Raw genomic sequence first — 19,771 nt, forward strand, 5'->3', positions numbered from 1 at the left:
GTTTGTGGCCAGTGCCACCTGGGGCAGAGGGTCCCTCGGCTGCCGGTGGACCGGTGACCTCATGGCTCTGTGAGCTGTAAAAACCGCACTCGTTTCTCACCTCGACATTCTCTGCTCAAAGGACATGTTTTGTGAAGCCTGATGTGAAATGAGATGAAGTTGGGGTCCTTGGGAAAGTGGGGTGTCCCCCGAAGCCAGCCGCCTGGGCTGAATTCGGGGCCTGTGGTGTTGGTGGGGAGGGGCTGAAAGGACCTCTGGGCAGCGTCGGAGGGAAGGGTGAACGTGACCGTGGCTGGGTCGCCGCCTGCTGGATCTGTGAACCAGGAGGCCACTTTTCTCATTCAGAGTCAGGGAACCAAGGTCTGGAGGAGAAAGCACGTTTTCGGGTCCTGTGCACACGCCCTGCGTGTGCTTCCGGCCGTTGTCCCAAGGATGGACTCTTCACCCCTGGATGCGGGCGCACATGCCCTGTTCACCCCTGTGTGGGTGAGGCTCCTACAACCCCCTGCGGCTGCAGCCTTCCGTCCTGAGCCAAAGGTTCAAACCGAATAGGACTTATGTCTCGTCCGCGCGTCTCATGGCAGGTGAACTAGGCTTAGCTCACCTTGTTGTGAACAGTTGAGTCTTACTGTCAGATGCCCCCCTCCTGAGTTTATCCGGACCTTTCCTGTGGACCAGGGCTGCTTTTCCTTTTGATCTGCTGAGCATGGTATTATTCTTATTTAGACTTTGCTTAAATTCAATGTGACGCCTGTTATGTGAAAGGGTTTACTGTGTCTGTGATGAAACTACGGCAGAAGGTTGTAAGCTAGTCTGTGTTTCTGACGAAGCGCCACTAATTATGTTTTTTTGTCGTTTAATGGATGCATTTCATTGGTAATTATTCCTGAAAACCACTCCAGGAAGCTGGTAGGTTTGCAGCCTTTGACATTCCCTGGCTTAACTAAGACACTCCCTGAATCAGTATCAACAACACAGAAGAAAATGAGGAGCTGGAAACAAAGTGCTTGGAATACTGACCCGTGTTTGTCTCCAGGCAGATAAATGAGAAGCTCTGGGGCTTTCACGTCCCAGGGGCTGAGAGCAGATACGGAACGTGTGAGGTCAGGGCCCTGCGGGTCCTGCCGTGATTCTGGGAGCCGAGGTCCTGCAGGGAGGGACGCCACTAAAATCACTGAGCGTTGGTGCTGATAATGGAGTTTTCTAACCGCAAAGCTCATGTCTGCATCACAGGCTACATGTTTCCCAAGCGCTGTATTAATATTTTAACAAGTCAAGCAGTTTTATTGATGATTCTGCTCTCCCGTGTCTCAGAAGGAAACCGTCGTCAATAGAGAGCTGTAACAATCAAGTCTTAGAAGTTAGCGTTTTGTGCTGATTGCATGATGCAGGTCCGGCTGCCCTTCCCGGTGGCCCTGCTCATCCCTGGGCTCGGGCTTCCGCTGCTCCAGGACCAGAGCAGGGCCAGGGCAGCCCCCAGGCCTCCCAGGGGCCGCGCTTCCTCTCCCTAACTGTGGGCTGGCTCTTCTGCGGCCGACTGCTAGAAGGATCTTATCCCGGGGTAAGAGCTGTGTCTTCCAGGGTTGGTCTCTGCTTACGTCCTGCCTTATTCTCTCAGAAATCCCAGAGCAGTGCATTCCCCAGTGAGGCACATTTGGCAAGACCGACAGCAGGCAGGTTTTGCGAGGGGTAATTGAGCGTGTTTTGTAAACAGGTCCTGGGTCACTAGTTTATATAAACATGAAGATTTGGTTGGTTGAGCGTAGAAGAGCAGTAGGATTCTAAGGGTCAGGATTTGAACACAGAAGCAATTTTCTAGACCTTTCTTTTTGTAAACCGTGTCCTGAAATCAATAAACTAGCAATTCAGAGCATACGCAAGTTCAGACCGGTACCAAAAGCCAAATCGCATGCCTTTGTGGTAAAAATAAGCAGGGCATTTGGTCCCTACTGGCTTCGCTGGTCACTGCAGATGACATTTCAAAGACAAAGACCGTTTACCACATTTGAATGTTGCCAAGATTCCCAATTTGCAGTCTCATTAGAAATGCTTTCTCATCTCTTCAAGAAAATTGAATGGAAATTTCCAGTTCATTCAATGAAATTGTGCTTATGTCTCTTCTCCTTGTCTTTGGGATGGAGGACTAAATTAGAAACAATAATTTTCTCTGCGCTTGATCTGTTCATAGGAAATACATACGGAATTTTAAATGTATTCATTTTCTCAAAATTGGCCTTTCTCAGTGACCGTGTGTGTGATTTCGTGCAGAATCTCTCATAGTGCGAGTCAAGGCTGACCACCCACTGTGCCAGGCAGAACTGTGGGTTTGCACCCACTCTCGGTCCCGAGTGAAGGTCTGCAGGGTAGAGACATGCTCTGTTTGAAGCAGAATCTCCAATGACCCTTAAGGCCACCAAAGTTTGAGAATCACCGACTTACATTAGTTCTGTGGAAAGTCTTCTAGATGTATGGCATCTTTTCTTTTTCAAGAAAAATGATCTGCCTGTTAACCTGTTTTGCCATATCTGTATAGTTTATTGTTTAAAAAAAATCCGATTTTTAAACTTGGCCACCTGTGGCATGACTTTATTTTACGTTGAACAGGGATGGCCAAACTTGGAAAGATGTTTCTATTCCAGTATCCGATAAAGTGTTTCTCTGACCTTTTATTTCTTAATGAAGCCATAGTTGTTGCATCTGAGGACACAGAGGCCAAGACCCTGAAAATTAGCGAGAAGTCTGAATTTTCTCTTCCGTGGCCGTTTGAGGCACTTCCGGGATAATTTTTACCAAAATATCAAAAAAGAAAAATACCAAATGTGAGATGCTGAGAGTTCATCATATATACATTCTGTTGTATCTACTTTATTTTATAATAATACTGTGATTTCCACTTTACAAATCATCCTTAAAAACCTTGAAGATATGTGATGCATGTTGTAGGGTGGACCACAGACTCCCACCTTGGATCCTGGGTGTGGGCTGTTCAGGGTAACCCTGCCTCCTGTTTGTGGGCAAGGAAGTTTCCACATCAAGGTGATTTTGCCTTCGGGCATCTTGATTTGCTACTAACAGTATAAGCCTTTTGCCAAACAGATATCATCATAGATCTCGTCGCTCATGAGACAGCAGACATACAGGCATCCTGCCCTCCAAGGTTTGAATGAGGCCAGGCTGCAAAAGGAGGTCACTGTCCTAGGAACAAAGCCATTTTTCCACATTCCATTTTTCACAGCTACTGTAGGGTCAGTGGAGAAGTCCTCACAGCTTATTCAGAAGGCCAGGACCGGAGTGTGTGTTGTGTGTTGGGAAGCGGTTCCCTCGCCCCTGCTCTGCCCCGGACGGTCTCCTCTGTCCTGTGAGCATCACGGGCAGGCGGGCGGGTGACCTCAGGGCACCTGGGCAGGCAGTGACTCGTGCACCCAGACAGGCTTCAACTCCCCCCCGGCTCTTGCCCAAGACGGCAGGACTCTCTGTCTTCTGGCGGAAACGTGCTTTGGCGTGTGGGGTTGTCAGTCCAATCTCGACACCTCAACGTGACTATAGTCCAGGTGCTGCCAGGTTCTGGGGGGCGGGGCAGGGGCCAAGGATGGCGGCCTGCTGAGCAGGTGCCGGGGGGGGGGCGGTGTCCGAGATGTGAAGTCCTGCGCTCTCACCTGGACAGTGAGATCGCGGGTTCAGAGGTCAGGGCCCACAGTCACAGCGATGTGATTCCTTGCTGACCGACTGGGCTCCTGTCCTGCATCACGGCCCTTCTTGATATTTGGGTCCCTTTAGTGAGTCTGGGGGCTCAGCACCGACCCTTCCCGCCTCCTCTCCCAGGTGGAGAGGACGGCCTAGGCCTCTCGCGCTTCTCTCGAAGGAGAATGCTACGTAGACCCCGAGTCTCCCTGAAGCGGCCCCCAGACGCCGGCTGGCTGGATTGCGCAACCTTTGGAAGTTCGCGGAGCTGTGCGGTAGGGGCCACGTGGCGGGCCCAGGACCCTGGCGCTCAGGGGACAGCAGGGCAGCTGGGAGATGGGTGTGGCATGTCCAGCCCCGCCCCCTGGGAACTGGGCGGTGGGGGCCGTGCCCGGCTGATGGTCCTTCATCAGTTCATGCTGTAGGTAGGGAGTGTCCTGTAACGGGGTGAGTGCACCCCAGTGAGTGTGTGTGTCTGTGTCTGAGCACCACACACACTTACAGTCCAGGCCTCGTCAGGATCGGGGTGCCGCGTGTGCCCCCCGCACCACGTCCACACCCCTGGATTGGCTGAGGCCTCCTTCCCACGCACGGGTGCTTAGCAGCATGGGGAGGGGCGGCAGGTGGCCGGGAGGAGGGCGGCCCGGCTGGGCCACTGTGCCGCCCTTCCTGAGCGTTGGCTCTGTGCATCTGTGCCCAGGGGAGGGTGATGCTAACGGCCCCCTGGGCCCCGGTCCTGAGTTGGGGGGGCTTTGGGGCGCCTTGGATGAGTGCACAGCTTCCTTGTCACCAAACATCCTGCTGGCCGCCGTGGCCGCCACCCGCTCCTGGATTGTGTCCCAGCTCTGCCTGGTCTTTTGTGTCCTCCCCTCCTGTGCTGAGCTCTCTCTGTCTGTCTGCCTGGTGCTGGGCGGGGCCCTCTGGCCTCCCCACACCCTCCCTCCTGGTAAAGCCGCACCACACGTGCCGTTTAATACCACCTGCACTCCAGGTGTTTCCAAGTGTCTCTGTCCAGCCAAATTCCAGACGTAGTCCCACTGTCTCCCTGGTCTCTGCGTGGCTGAGGCCGCCGTGCACAGTCACACAGGCTGCGCACTGCACAAGTCTGCGGGCGTCATGCGTACGTGTGACAAAGCATGTGACCAGCCTGGGGTCACGGCCCAGAAAGCATTAGTTATTGGCGCCGTTGTTGGATTTAGAAAACGTGGAGCAAGTGACCGGGTATCAGCTACGCAGCTCAGCTCCGGGGCATCTTAACTCTCAGCACTTAGCCATGGTTGCATCTGAAGAGGCTCAGGCTGTGGAGTGCGGCTTCTTAAGTTGCTGGGATGTATTAAAGTGTTACTTTTAAATGATAGAAAACTAGCTTCTAGCCATAGGACTAAGGATTCAGATACATCTTTAAAGAAAAGAGAATGTAGGATAGATGTAACTGTAATTTCAGATTCGCTTACTTTATGTTGAGTCGACACTCATGGTACAGAATTTCATCCGATAGTTTCCCGTGTAAGAAACCCCAGAGAGACTGGAATCAGAAAGGTCACATCCTGGCTCTGTCGCTGGGTGACTTTGGCCTGTTAGCCTCTTCAGCTCTTGGTCAGCACCGTGAACGTGATGCTGCTCTGGGCAGGTTCCGGGGAAGCTCCAGGGATGGCCCCCGGGAAAGCCTTTTCGCCCCTCCAGACGTGGATGACGGTCACTCGTTTACTTGTTTATTCCTGAGACGTCTGTGAAACGACTGCCACGTGCCCAGCGCACGCAGAATTGCTGGATGGATAGGCTCTGCCCATCCGGCTCCAGCCTGTGACTCTCAGGGGAGTGCCCGCTGTCCCACCCACCAGTCGGATGTGCAAACCAGTGGCCAGTCCTGTAAGAGATCCAGGGAAGCCTTGGGGAGAGGAGACGAGGAGCCTGCTGGGAAGGGTATGGGCAGGAGGCTGAGGTTACGTGGGGGGCGGGGAGAACCCCGGGAGGCTCCCAGACCCGCCGCACACAGCCACCCGGGCTGGGAGGCTCGGCGCGGGAAGGACAGTGGCCGGGCCGGGAGGAGGTGAAGATACGCCTCAGAGGTGCTGCAGTTCAGGTCCAGGCCACCACAATAAGGCGAATATCACGACAAAGTGAGGCACATATAGAAGTGATGTTTACCCTACACTGTAGCCTATTAAGTGTGAAGTAGTACATCTAAAAAGGCAACATGTGCACTCTCATGAAAATACTTTATTGCTAAAAAAATACGAACCATCGTCTGAGCCTTCAGGGAGTTGCAGTAGCAGCATCAACGATCACTGATCACAGAAACACAACAAATATGATGCTGACGACAAAGTTTGAAATATTTCGAGAATTACCAAACTGACGCAGAGACACAAAGTGAGAAAATGTTGTTGGAAGAATGGCGCTGATAGCCTTTCCTGATGCAGGGTTTCCTCAAACCCTCAATTTATCAAAATTGCGGCATCCACACGGCACAGTAAACCACAGTCTGCCTGTACCGACCAGAGGGGTGAGGCGCAGGCAGGAGAGAGGGGGGGTGGGCTTGGAGAGGGTGGGGGCAAAGGGGTCGGGGCGTTGGTCCCTCCAGGCACGTAGAGGTCATCCATGGTGGGGCTGGGGCCCTTGACCAGGTGGACAGGTGGGAGGAGGGGAGGTTTGGGACAGGGTGACCTTGAGGTGTCAGGATGTGATGACTGTTGTCTGCTGAGTGACCGTGCACATTGACCCTTCACAGGTTTGGTGTCCTTAAACCTCCTGCCAGTGCCCTGGAGAAGGGATTGTTGTTTCAGTTTTATGGATGCAAGACACACAGGTGGGAAGTCCAGGAATTTAAGTATTTCTGATCCAAACTGTTTTGTTTTGTTTTTAGCTGTCCTAAACTGTGCAGAGGGCAGCTGCAAGTACATGAGAGTTTTGACTACATTTCAGAATCGGGGGAGTCAACACAGACACGGTGGTGATAGTCACGGTGGAAATTTGTTTTCGATCCCTGGTTTTCGTTACATGTGATCAGTCACTCATTAGACGAGAAGTGACATCTAAGCTTGTCCGAGGGGCATAGAACACGTTTTCTGTGTCTTGTTAGGTGTTTGGGGTATTTACTTTCTGCTATTGTTTTTCATAATTCATTCTTTTTTCTTTCTTTACTATTGACGTGTCTATTTGGGTGATGGGCATATAGTTATACATTTTCAGTAGGTTTTAAGTGTTTTATAAGTTAAAAATAAAATACATAAAACGTAATTTTTTAAAACGTAGCTCAGGTCCACTATAGAAATTTGAAAATAAAAGAGCACATGAGCAAAGTACCAGTTTCCTGTAATACTGTTGCCTAGAAATTAAACAGTGATACAACTTTGCAGTACTGACGTTTTGCAATCTTTCCTCTAGGCTGGTGTGTGTGTGTGTGTGTGTGTGTGTGTGTGCGTGTGTGCTGGATATGGTATATATGTATATGTGTGTGTGTATGTAAACGTGGGATCGTGTTCTACATTTTCATTTTAAATAATTTTGTTTAAAAATATGTTCTGCCTCTTTTATATGATTTTTAATGGATTAACACATTTCTGTTGTATGGATTTAGAGTAACTTGTTTATCCAAACCTCTATCGTTGAATATTTCATTTCCTTCCGATTTATTTTGCTATTAAAATAGTATTGCAGTGAGCAGTGCTGTGCATGCATAGTTCTGTGCTCTTCTGGTGTTTTGCATCACATATACTTTGGATGTGGGATTCCTGGGCTTCAGGATTGTAAAGGTCTCTAATACAGAGCGTAGAACTAGCCAGGGTTTCTGTGAGATGGAACGTTTGGCACCGATGGGCCGGACCGAAGCAAAGCACTCCTGAAAGTTCGGCATCAGCAGCTTGATTTCCCTCGGTTTTGATCTAAGAATCTATGTTCATTATAGACTTCTGTTTGCAATAACACTGACGACTCCAGACCTTTAACCAGAGTTGCATTAAATTAGATGCGTGTCGAGTCTCAGTTAAGGTTGGTTCACTTTAAAGGCTCCGGGCTCGGCAGTTTCATTTTCCTGTGATTCTGCACTTTTCGAATCCTCGTGTGGCCTAGGAGCAGATGAGCCCAGATCCTGGAAGGACCGTCTTTCCTGTGGACGCTCCAGCTCCACGGCGGAACGGAATCGCTCGGCTCGATGGCCAGACCTCAAGCACATGTGTGACCGCCTCTGAGATCACTGACCACAGCCCACCCTGCCCTTCCCCCGCCAAGCCTCCAAGTCACTGCTCGTCACCTTTTCAATTTGCGGAGCCTGGAAATGCATACTTTGGGCTTGTCACACGATCCTTATTATTAGACGTGTGCTTAGCTGGACTTCCAGTCATCTGTTTCTCTCCCCTGGAAAGTTTGACCAGTTGGTATTTTTCTAACTTCCTTTTTCTGCTGCGAGAACGGACAAGCACGTTTGGAAGCTTTGGGCTTTCTTCTGGGATACCTCGAGGCCCGAAAGGAAGAAGGTGATGGGACAAGAAGTGATGAAGAGTGGTTTTTCATATTGTCTGTGAGTCCTGGCTGTTTGAGGTTGGGTGGCAGCTGGTGGAAGTGTGTGTGTGTGTGAAGGTGTTGGGAGGGAACTCGGGGAAAGTACTTTCCTGTGTTGTTCTAAAGACTTATCTCCAAATATACTTGCCTTTTTGGGATCTACTCCCAATGAAACCCAGAACACACACCAGAGCTACCTGACAGTCTCCAGCATTGCATGTTCTGCAACGCGCCCCACCCCAGGTGGACCTTCTCAGGACGCAGTGACCATGTGTTACTGCTCCAGCTTCTCCCATTTTCTCCCCAGAATAACTGAGCACGTGGGAACGCGTGAGTCTTTGCTGAGTGGATCTCAGGCCTGCCATGCCTTTGATGGCCTGTAAGACCTGCGAAGCAAAGTGGGGCCCTCGACAGCGGCCGCATGCCCACCCATTGATGGATATTGGGGTGACGTCCAAGAGTCACCCACCACAGTTCCTGGCCTCCGGGGTTCAGGCCAGTTGGGAGCACAGGGACAAGGGTAGAGGCCAGAGCACCAGTTGTACCGATGTGCTGGAGAGATGGGTTGTGTGGGATAAAGGATATTGTAGCTGGGGACGTGACCGTGGCTAGGGTAGCCTGAGTCTGAGTGAGTCCCCAGAGAAGTGCAGGATCTTCCCTTGCAGAAGCGGCCAGCATGGCATCGTGACGTGGTGGGAAAGTGGTTTTAAAATGAGTGTTTCTGAAGGAGGGTCGAGGGCCATGTGCTGAATGGGGTCTCCTAGTCCGGTGCTGCGACTGGCAAGGCAGACGGGGAAGGGGGTTCACCTGAGGCAGAGAGCTTTTCCTCGACACCCCGCCCCACTGGAGTTTCAGGTGCTGCCATGTTGAGCGTGTCTCTGTCCATCTGAGCCCAGAGACGGGTGTCAGGAGCATCTGAGGAAGTGCAGTGTCTGGTTTTGAGCAGCCCTGGTTTATAAATGGTGTTGCCGTTAATTTGCAGTTTAAGATACAATACTTGACTTATCCTGGCAATACTATTATGTATAGCTGATCATTTATAGACATATTAAAATGTATTTATCGACTGCATTTTAAGACACCTCTCTTCCATAGGGTGAAGAGTCAATAAATTAAAAGTGCTCGTGGTTTCCGTGTATTAGCAATAAAGTTCGAAAGGCAATGCGACTCTTCATCAAATTCAAGAGTACTCCGCATAATAGAATGATTTTCTAATATTCTGAGCGATCCGAAGCCCACACGACTGAGCCCCAGAACACGTGGACAGTTGGGGCAAGAGTGAGGAAGCTCCTTCCTGATTATTCTGGGCGGCTCCTGCCTCGGATGTATCATAACTGACCTTCTTACTTCTTCCTTTCTCTATGTGCCTGTAGTTCTTTCTTTTTCTTTTAAATTGAAGTACAGTTGATTTACAATGTTGTGTTAGTTTTAGGTGTACAGCAAAGTGATTCAGGTATATATATATATATATATACACATACACATACACGTATATCTATTATTATTATTTATTTTTCTTGCGGTACACGGACCTCTCCCTCCTGTGGCCTCTCCCGTTGCGGAGCACAGCCTCCGGACCCGCAGGCTCAGTGGCCACGGCTCACGGGCCCAGCCGCTCCGCGGCATGTGGGATCCTCCCGGACCAGGGCACGAACCCACGTCCCCCGCATCGGCAGGTGGACTCTCAACCACTGCGCCACCAGGGAAGCCCCGTATATCTATTCGTTTTTAGATTCTTTTCCCTGATAGGTTATTACAGAACACTGAGTAGAGTTCCCTGTGCTATACAGTAGGTCCTTGTTGATTATCTGTTTTACGTATGGTAGTGTGTATCTGCTAATCCCAACCTCCTAATTTATCCCCTCCCCTTGATCTCCTTACTTCTTCCTGTGGGTGCTATTGTTTTGGCAGCTCTGGTCCAGCCGTTTCTGGCTCACTCACTGTGGACTGGACTCATCCAATGAGTGAAAGGGTTTCATTCCCAAAGTCCCTGAAACCAACCGAATTGCAGAACTCAAGCATCCGGTGTCTTGATCCTCAACCGCATGGGACAGGATTCATAGATTTTACGCCCCGTCACCTTCTGTTTGTGTTCTGTGTGATGGGAGGCCTGCAGTCCCCCAGTCTCTGTGCCATGGAGCAAAAGAGAGGGGGAAAAAAAAGACAACTTAAGGAAAAGAACTGCACTGTGTCTTTGCTCCTTATTCAAAGACTAGCAGTGAGCAGTGTCGCTGAGATCACAGTTTGATTGGCATACTGTTAGGCTTAAAGGGCTGTTCTCTATCAAGTTCATCCCCGAGTTGCGCCCGTGGCTTCCTTCCCCAGAGCGGTATTGGCTGCGAGCACATCCAAACCCATCGTGATTCACCATGAATCAGGAACAGCGTTTTGGAGGCTGATCCATGAAAACCTATCTGATTCCCTGTTGAGCTCGTTCAGATTCTATTGTGGTTCTGCACTGTTTTACAAAAACAACAGTCCTGGTTCCAACTCTCTGCCATCCAAATCCACAGCTTGTAACATTTCATTACAGAGTCAAGGTCCAGGGTGAGACCTCAGCCTACACAGAGCTGCCTTTTCCTGGAAAAGAAGCATAAACAAAGGCATTGATTCCACCACCCCGCAGGGTGCGTCCGTGTGTGTAGGGCCTCGTCCAGGGCGGCTCTGTGCCCTGAGGTCCTGGCCAGCTTTGGATGTGGCTGTGACCAGGCCAGGGAGGTGCAGGTACTGGAGAGTGAGTGTTTGTCTTTTTAGTGTTTAGGTCACTCATTCATTCATTCATTCATTTTTGGTTTACCCTTTTTGTACCACATAGGAGCAGATAGAAGGTGGGCAGCTGGGGCTGGGGACTGAGAAGGTCAGAGGACGCTGCCGGCCAGGGCATGGGGCCCTTAGACAACTCCCTGCCGCTGCTGCCCCCGCCGTGTGGGCACGTTCCCCCTGCAGGAGGCATCATGCTTGTGCTGGGCTGTGAGGAGACTGTAGGTGGCATCCGCCTTGTCCCTGAGCAGCAGTCTCTGTCCCGGATGCATCCTGTCCCCTCTCCTGGGCACGCCTGCCCTTCTCTCCACCTCAGCTGCTCACTGATTTCTGCCACGCGTAGCAGACTCATTGCCATTTGTCTCTGCCTTTTCCTTTCCTGCCGGTGGAGCAGTCTGAGATCAAGGTGTCTGCAGGGTTCGTTCCTTCGGTGGCCGTGAGGGAGAATCTGACCCAGGTCTCCCTCCGGCTCTGGTGGTTCATTGGCATCTTTGATCTTCTCAGGCCTGTAGGTGTATCACCCCATCTCTGCCTCCATCTTTATATGGCATCTCCCCGTGCTCATGTCTGTGTCCAAATTTCCCCATTTTATAAGGACACCAGTCATACTGGATTAAAGGCTCATTCATCTTCCTTCAGCGTGACTCAATTTAACTTAGCTGATTGCATCTGGAATGACCTTATTTCCAAATAAGGTCGTGTCTTGAGGGGATGGGAATTAGCATCTCACATATAAATTTTCCGGGGAACACAATTCAACCTACAGTGTCAGTGGGTTTGAGGTCCACTCTCATTGAGTATAACCTCATCTTAAATTGATTCTATGTGCAAAACCCTTGTTTCCAAACAAGGTCATATTCACAGGTACTAGGGGTTCAGATTGAACATATTTTTTGGGGGGCACCTTTCAATCCACAATAATACCTACACCACGTACTCCCTTCCCTCAGCTTTCAAACTCTCAGCCTTGCCGAGGCGACAGTCTTAGCTTTCTGAATGTTCTTGTAGGGGGAGGAAATAAGGTTCTCAACCAAGTCATCCCAGCCCCTCCCAGTAAAACTCTGTTTTAGAGTAAAAAATATTGGGGGGTGGCGCCGGGAACCAGGAGAGCTTCCTTTGAAGGCCATGGTAACGTGTATAGAGGTAACTGCTGTGGACCAGAAGGAGATGGGCTCCAGGGTGGAGGGTGACCCCTTTCCAGGGCTGATGCCCCGCAGAGAGCTTCCTTCATGCCACCTCCTCTACGGTTCATGGGGGGGGCACTCTGGTGAACTTGATGGAACCCGAGAAATCACTCGATGCAAGCCCCCATTTTATAAAAGCTGAAATCAGCTTTGAATTAGGGAGAACTGTCACCTGGGTCACCAGGCACTGGCCCGGGAGCTTTGAGACTGCAGGTCGGTAAGCACGGATGCCAGGCTGTACAGGGCTGGTCCTGCCTCACTTCACCCCACATCCACGGTTCTCAGTGCCATGTGTTGTGGCCACGGCTTCACTGTGACCGTGGCAGCAGGGTCTGGGCTGAGGCTGTATTTGGGATTTGAACTCCCTGCTCAGACTGAGTAGGTGGGACATGGTGGGGAGCCTGCTGCCTCGGCTTGGGCATGTTCACGGGCCACTTAGAGTGGGGAGCACGCCTTCCCTTACGAAGGGTGACCCTGTGTGATTCTGGGCAGTTGACCTCTGACAACAGGACATATTTCTGGATCATCGTGTATAATTTACAGTGGGTCGGCCCAATCCATCGCATCTCTTTCTCCTATCAGGCCATCCTTATCGTGTTTCTGCGTAATGCAGGGCTTTTCATCTGAGTCCAGTTGAAGCTGGATGAGTCTGAATTCCAAAGAGGCCAGAGACAGACAATACTGGACAGAAAATTGACTTTATTAAAATCACAAGTGAACTTGTGCACGTGAAGTTATGGATGCCCAGATAATGTAGAAAAGCTATTTCCAGAATGTTTGAAGGGTGGGATGAGAGTAAAGGGCGAGAACTGGGAAAGGATGCTCCTGAGACCCGGACAGGCTGAGAAGGTTCTGGAAGGTGGAGGCTCCTCTGGTTTAGAGTCTTGTGATGAGATCGTCCACAGCACCTGTCTTTCAAAACAAGGTCAGTTAACCCTAAAACACTCACGGACGACTTCCGCCAGAGTCAGGCCGAGCTCCAAGTGACTATCTAAAGATCAACATTATTATTACTAATAACAATAAAATGCTTAATGAAAACTTAAGCCAAAACATTAATTCTGTACTTGCATTAAACTATCTGCACATAGGAGCTGCAGGAATGTTTTAATCTTATCAGATGGACATAGATGCAGAAGAGCTGTTTGCATTGACTTAATTGTAATTTTATTTTGTTAGGAAATTGAGACACTGCTTTTAACCATTTTAGGGCCGCCCACTCATCCTCCCTCAGTTCTCTTTCTTTGATGAACCTAATTTCCTCACTTTAGAAGCGAGTCTTCTAATTTATTGAATACCTTTTAATTAATCAATCTCTTTGAATTTTAAGTAGTTTTGAATTTGCTTCTGGAATTACCAGTGAATTTATTTAAACAAAATAATGTCTCCCCCATTTTTTTACTTGCACGTGAAAAATGACAGGTTGTATTTGAAGAGAACATTTCTTGCAGAGGCAAAAATAAGGAGCCTTCCCTATCTAACCCGAAAAACTCAACTGTACTTAAAATGAAAGCTTCAATCTGCTGTTCAGGGGAGAATACTCTTGGCCTGGAGCCAATCCTCTTAAAGGTACACACACACACACACACACACACACACGCACCCGCATGCGCGTGCGTGCGTGATGTTTATTTTTAATTCACAAGACTTTCATTTTCCCTACTCTGCATCCCTTTTAGTTCACCTTATATTTTAGAGGCAAGAACTATCAGAGGCGTCAAGGGAGACCCTCATCCCCACGACCAGCAGCGGCGCCAGTGGTCAGGTTCTCCAGCGACTGGCCCATCAAATGCGGTTAATCCGAACCTGGCATGTTCCCCCTTCTGGGTTGTCAAGCCCGTGACACAGGCCACTGATGGGGATGAAACCACATGGCTGAAGTGCAAGCCTGGACATCAGTTACACGTTTCATTGTAACCGCAGTGTGGGATGATGTTACTAAACAGCAAAGTTGGTTTATCTAAATGAACTTTTCTCTTGGTTACGAGGTGACCATGGTGGCTGTGGGGTCAGTGACACTTTGAGGGATAACATTGTCTCGTAGGACAAAACGTGGACAGTGCGAGAGGCAGCCGTGTGTTCTGGCCTTCCCTCCTCCCTACATGAAACAGTGTCCTAACGGCATCATCTTTCTCTGGTTCAGTGTCGCCACCTGCACAGTGAGGGGAGGTTTCTTGATTTGCTTGTTGAGGGCTTGTTAGTTTCCAATGAGATTATTTAGGAGAAAATACTCTGTGTTTTGGCATGAAATCTTCCTGAGTCCTTCATAACTTTGCGTGAAGGTAGTTTTGAAGGAAGACTTCACAGATTTGAACAAAAACTAAACCAGTGGGAGATTTGGATGTGCTCAGAAGTGACCTCTTTGAAGGACAACGGGCTTGAACTTTCATCCTTATTGGTACAGATTTGTTACAAATCCAATTCCCTTTACTTCATAATCTTACCTTGTGCAAGAAGTCGTGTAGCTTTGCACAGTGACGGGGGGAAATGTTTGGTGAATGGTGTACAAACTTGAAAGTAAGTGACAGGTTTCCAGAACCAAAGGAAAAGTCCTGTTCAGAAAATGGCATTCAAAATATGAAGGCCAAGGTATCTGCCGCGTGGACCCCGTTACGATAAGATTTGGTCCTGTATTAGTGTTACAGTTTAACCTGATAATAGTTTGATATATTAATATCAAATTTCCAGGTATAATAAATCCTGGCTCATTAAAGTTAGCTTTAGATGAGCAAGTTGCCAATGTGGATATAATTTATTTTCAAAAAAATATATAAATCCTAGTTTCCTTTTTCTGGTTAAACGGCAGCTAAGGAAATCTATTTCAACCGGCTCTTTCATCAGACGTGTCTTCTGGTTTTAAGCTGTCTTTGTGCTGCTGCTGTTTCCGCTGGTTCTTGCCCCTCTGTGTTTTCTGACGAGAACTGAAGGAATTGGATCCTGTGCAGTAGCCCCTTTCTGGAATTTTGCATGTCAACAGCATGTGGACTCAGTAACTTCAGAGTATTAGGAGTGTGCAATCATTCTCATGCCTTTGGAACAATCCTAAATTAAAGTTTTGTTTCTGTTTCCATTATAAACCTCATTGTTTTCTTGGTTTGAGTTTATTCCAGTCATGTTGGTTGAAATCTTGGCGAGTTTGTTCAATAGTTATACCAGATGTTATTAAGAGTAGCTTTTCCACTTAAGCGTTCTGAGTGAATTTATTCTTTGTGAAACGGTCAACTCCGGGGTCTGGAACCGGGCAGCTGGACAGCAGGGAGTAAGGCACCAGGGTAATCCTGTCTCTCGTTCTAATTAGGAGATTTTAGGGGTACAGAGTGCTAATTCACTTAGAAATACATAAAAATAGTGGGTCTCTTCATTTCTTCCCTCTACTCTTTTTCTGAATTGAACACCTAGAGAACATTTCTCTGGATTTTCCTTGAAGCACTTTGCAAGGGTCAGAGAACCCATCTGAATCCTTTTGGTCAGTGACCACGTCCTCACTGTCAGAAAGGTGGGAAAACCTTATGAGTACACCGGAGATTAGCAGTGCCTCTGACGTGTTCTGCTCAGAGCTCAACAGATCTTCCCGGGGAAGACATAAATGGACAAATGTAGCTTCCTGACACTGATGTTCGGTGATTCTTTCCCCCAAAGGCGGTGGAGCTCCAGGCTGGAGCAGCCCTTCCCGGGACAGAGCCCGCAGGGGTGGAGGAGAGGGGTCAGCCCCGCCAGAATGGGGGCACTGGTTCCGGGACCCCCAAATCAGCAGCCGGCGTGTGTGTGTGTGTGAGCCGGGCCTGCGTGTGTGACACAGGCTCCCGTCAGGCAGGGAGGGATTTCTGTTGCTCTGAATGGACCCCGGAATCCAGGATGCTGCAGTGAAGGGAAGGACCAGCGCTGCCCCCTGTTTTCCTGGCCCCTCTTTCTGCAGGTTCCCGTCCCTGGAAGGGAGCCCACGGCTGCGATCTTGGCTGCAGTGACCTCGGGGAAGCAGCCAGGCCCTTTTCTCTGTCTGGCATCTGCTGGTGGCCTCGCCCTTCCGGGCTGTCTTCACCTGACCCTAGGCGCATGGCTGGGGTCCCTCCCAGGGCTCTGAGTTCTCCTCTGAAAACCGCCCGTTTGTCATCCTGTCTCCTGGGAACGTTTAATTCTCTGGAAAGCATGGGATGCTTTGAGCACCTCGTGGAGAGCGGTGCAGACATTTGTGATGGGCTAAGGTGGCCGTCGGGAACACCAGTTTGGAAAAGGCCGAGGGTCCTCCTGGGACAGAGGGTGGTCTCTTCCCCCTTGATCCCCGACCTCACCCCGGCGTCCCCGCACCCATTATTCATGGCAGGGGTCAGCCTCCCCGAGGACAGGGCCCCTCTCACGTCACCCTTCCCCTCCCCCTGCCCCCTCCGTCACCCCCTCCCCAGTTTGGGCTTTTCCTGGGCAATAATTTGTCCCCCCAGGGGGAGGGGAGCTCAGGCCTGTGTGAGGGTCACACATCCCCACCCCCCGACTGCCGGCCTGCCCCCCCCACCGCTCTTTACCACCATCTTCTTGTACCTCTCAGGTCCCTCAAAATCCTCTCTCTTCCCTCCAAGTTTCTCCTCCTCCTGTCCTTATTTATCTTTCCTCTCTAATTAAAGGTGTGAATTCCAGGATGACTTTTTCAAAAAAACGATTCTTTTCTCAGCATTTTGTATTTGCCTCATTAATACTGTAGCCTGGAATGCATATTGACTTGTCCTTCTGCCACTGGTCACTTAAAAATTGGGGTTTAGGAAGTGAACTACCCTTCCTCACTGCTTCCAGAGCAGCGTCTAAGGGCCGCCGGTGATGACAGGCGTGTGCTCACACTGCCCGGCGCCGGGCTCCAGGGGGTGCTGAGAGCGTGCACGCAGCCAGTGCGGCCTAGCAGCTGCATTTTAAATTCCTTTTCACTTGAATTAATTTCAGGGCAAGCAGCTGTGTGTGACTGGCGGTCTCCGCGTGGACGGTGCCCCACGTTCCGAGGTTCGGGTTGAACTGAACGTAGGGCAAGTTGTGAGCTACCTGACGCTGGACTTCAAGTCCTACCAGCGAAATACCTTGTGTCTGGATGACGCACACAGATGAGGGTGAGAGCTGTCCCCCCTGCGTTAGCACCTGGGAGAGGGCGATGCAGACACCCGCCGAGGGCGTCGGGTGATGGACCCCAGGAGCGCCGGCAGCCCGTTCCTGCCAGTCTCCGAGACTGTGCTCGTGCACTTCAGTGACGATGACAGCTTTGAGCAGTGATGTACCAGCATCGGGAGATGCAGATGGTCCGTTTCAGAAACCTGGGAAGAGAATTCCCCTTGAAGGCCCCATGCCTTGGCTATCTCCTAACGTAAACAGGGCCTCTTAAAAACGTGAAGAATCTGTTGTAACGTGTAAGCCGAGGTGATGGGGGAATAGGCCACTTTCCACTCGTGCAGATGCTGACGTGAACCACCCGCAGGCCCGGAGGGGGTGGAAACCTGCGAAAGAGACGAGAGGGCAGAAGGGGGCGTGCCCACGGCGCCCCTCCAGCCCCTCTTCCGTGCGCCTTTCCAAGGCTGCTTTTCAGAACTGGGTCCTGTGCGTGGGTGCAGGTTGAAGCCTTTGGAGCGGGTGCCCTGGGGCAGGAAGACACAGCCCTGACCCCCGGGTCGTGTTCACAGCCGTGCATGACTGGAGTGAACAGCAGGGACCCGGGCCCGAAGCCCTGGACTTGGTTTTAGCTTGTCCTGGACGAGCTGGGTGACCTCCACGGCGAGCCTCCAGCTCTTCTTTGGTCAAATGAGGCAGCGGGGCTGGTGTCCTCTGGGACCCTCCGTGTCTTTATCGGTGCCCTGACGACACTCCATGCTAAAGGGGCATCCTCTGCCCTTGCCCCCAGGGCGTGTGGACCAAAGGCACCCGGCTCTTATCTCCACAGAGAAAGGGAGTCAGACTTCCTGCCATGGGTTTCTTTCTCCTTGGGGCTGTGGCTGTGTGGACGGATGGAGGGGCACATGGGGGAGGGAGGGTCTTCTCTGTGCCTCCTCGTTCCCTGGGGACCCCTCTCTGCCTGGCCCAGCACGGAGCGTGCACGTCCCTCAGTGCTGGACGGTGAGGTAGTCCAGCCTCCAGATACAGAGGGCTCTCAGGGCTCATTCCCTTCTGCTCCTTCACTCAGCAGACCCTTGTTAGGAACCTGCTTTGTGCTTGGACCCGTGGGGAAACCCTGCAGGAACCAGACCAGTGACCGTCCTGATTCTCATGACCCCGGTCTGCAGCTAAACATCCTTGCTTTCGACACCGTGCTTGGGTATACGTTTCACCCCAGAAAGGGCAAGATCATGAACACAGGAAGAAAGATGAGGTTGGGGTGTGGTTAAGGATGCAGACGATGTTTCGGATGCTGTGCAGGTCTCATCAGAGCTTGGATGTAGACTTGGAACTGAACTCTGCCTGGTCTCTGTTGGGAGATCAGAGGCCCCTGGCCTTATGCGATGTGTTCATTCTCACTTTTAAAGTGTAGAAATGGCGTGAGCGCGCTGGAGACTGGGTGGCGCGTCCCGGTTCCTCGCCCAGGGAGCAGTTTCTCTCTACCTGCTTGGCCAGCAGACGAGACCGTCTCACTGCGACATTTTCACCTGTTGTTTCCAGCGGGGTTTGTCCTTCTCGTTCCCGCTTTACTCCTTTCGTTCTGTCCTCAGTGGCAACGGTTCCACCCTGTAGCTCGTCTCCTGAGGTTTGGCTGAGAAGCCAACTATCTGGTGTCCCTGCTTTCGGATGAATTGCCCCTGCTTTGCAGGTCTCTTTAATATTCTCTAACATGTACTTTAGTGTAATTTGCTCTAAATGCTTTGAAATGAGAAGGAGCCTTAAAAAAGACACCCTGGCTGAATGCCTTTGGAAACGTCACCTCATCAAGGAGCGCGTTGATCTTCCAAGGGAAGGATAGCAGGGAGGGGCTGGGGACCGCGCGCGGTGCGTTTCACTGCTCCAGAGACGGGGAGGCTGTCAGGGGATTTATGAGCGACGTGTCGTGACAGAACACAAAGGATTGGCCACGTCCGGACACACGGAGGCGCCAGCTCTGCGTCTCTCTCCCTGTCATCCGGCCACGTGTCAGCGATGCCACCTGCAGGCCCCTCTCCAAGGGCTGGTGCGCAGAGCACGGTAGGGCCCCAGGCATCCCCACGCCCTGTCCGTGTGCACAGATGTACCAGGCACCGTATCTGGGGTGGAGACTAGCGACCCTGGGGCTGACCCCCAGCCGACGGTGACGTGGCCAACTGCAGTGTGTAGAGTGGAGGCTTTGGAACATGGAGTCAGACACGAGCTTAATACTTATTTTCCTGGTTGATTTACGCTTTTGTTTTTAGACACAGACAGGGCGTCTGTATGATCTCTGTGTACTTCAGCCCGGGGGTGTTTGAAACAGACCTGAGAGCGGCGCCCGCGCAGGGGGTGGCGATGGGGGACGGGCCTTTCAGGTGGTAGGGCAGGTGTGTCCCTCCCAACACACTTAGAGTGAGAATGCCAGCGTTTCGATGTCTGTCCTGAAGTTTCAATATCTGTCGTGGCCTCTGCTGTTTACTAGTCCCGAATCCCTACACCTATTAGTTCAAACATCTTCTTTTCCCTGCCACGTGCCCCGGTAACTCCATAGCGGTCCCACCTGGTCA

The 19,771-nt window shown here is 50.9% G+C and overlaps 1 protein-coding gene across 2 annotated transcripts in view; it reads left to right on the forward strand.

Annotated features, from left to right (window-relative positions):
- SMOC2 (SPARC related modular calcium binding 2) overlaps nucleotides 1-19,771 on the forward strand; it is a 154,160-nt gene that overhangs the window by 18,772 nt on the left and 115,617 nt on the right. The gene's annotated exons all lie outside the window — the stretch shown is intronic.

The sequence above is a fragment of the Grampus griseus genome, assembly GCF_964374135.1.
Source record: "Grampus griseus genome assembly, chromosome: 13".
Taxonomy (NCBI): domain Eukaryota; kingdom Metazoa; phylum Chordata; class Mammalia; order Artiodactyla; family Delphinidae; genus Grampus; species Grampus griseus.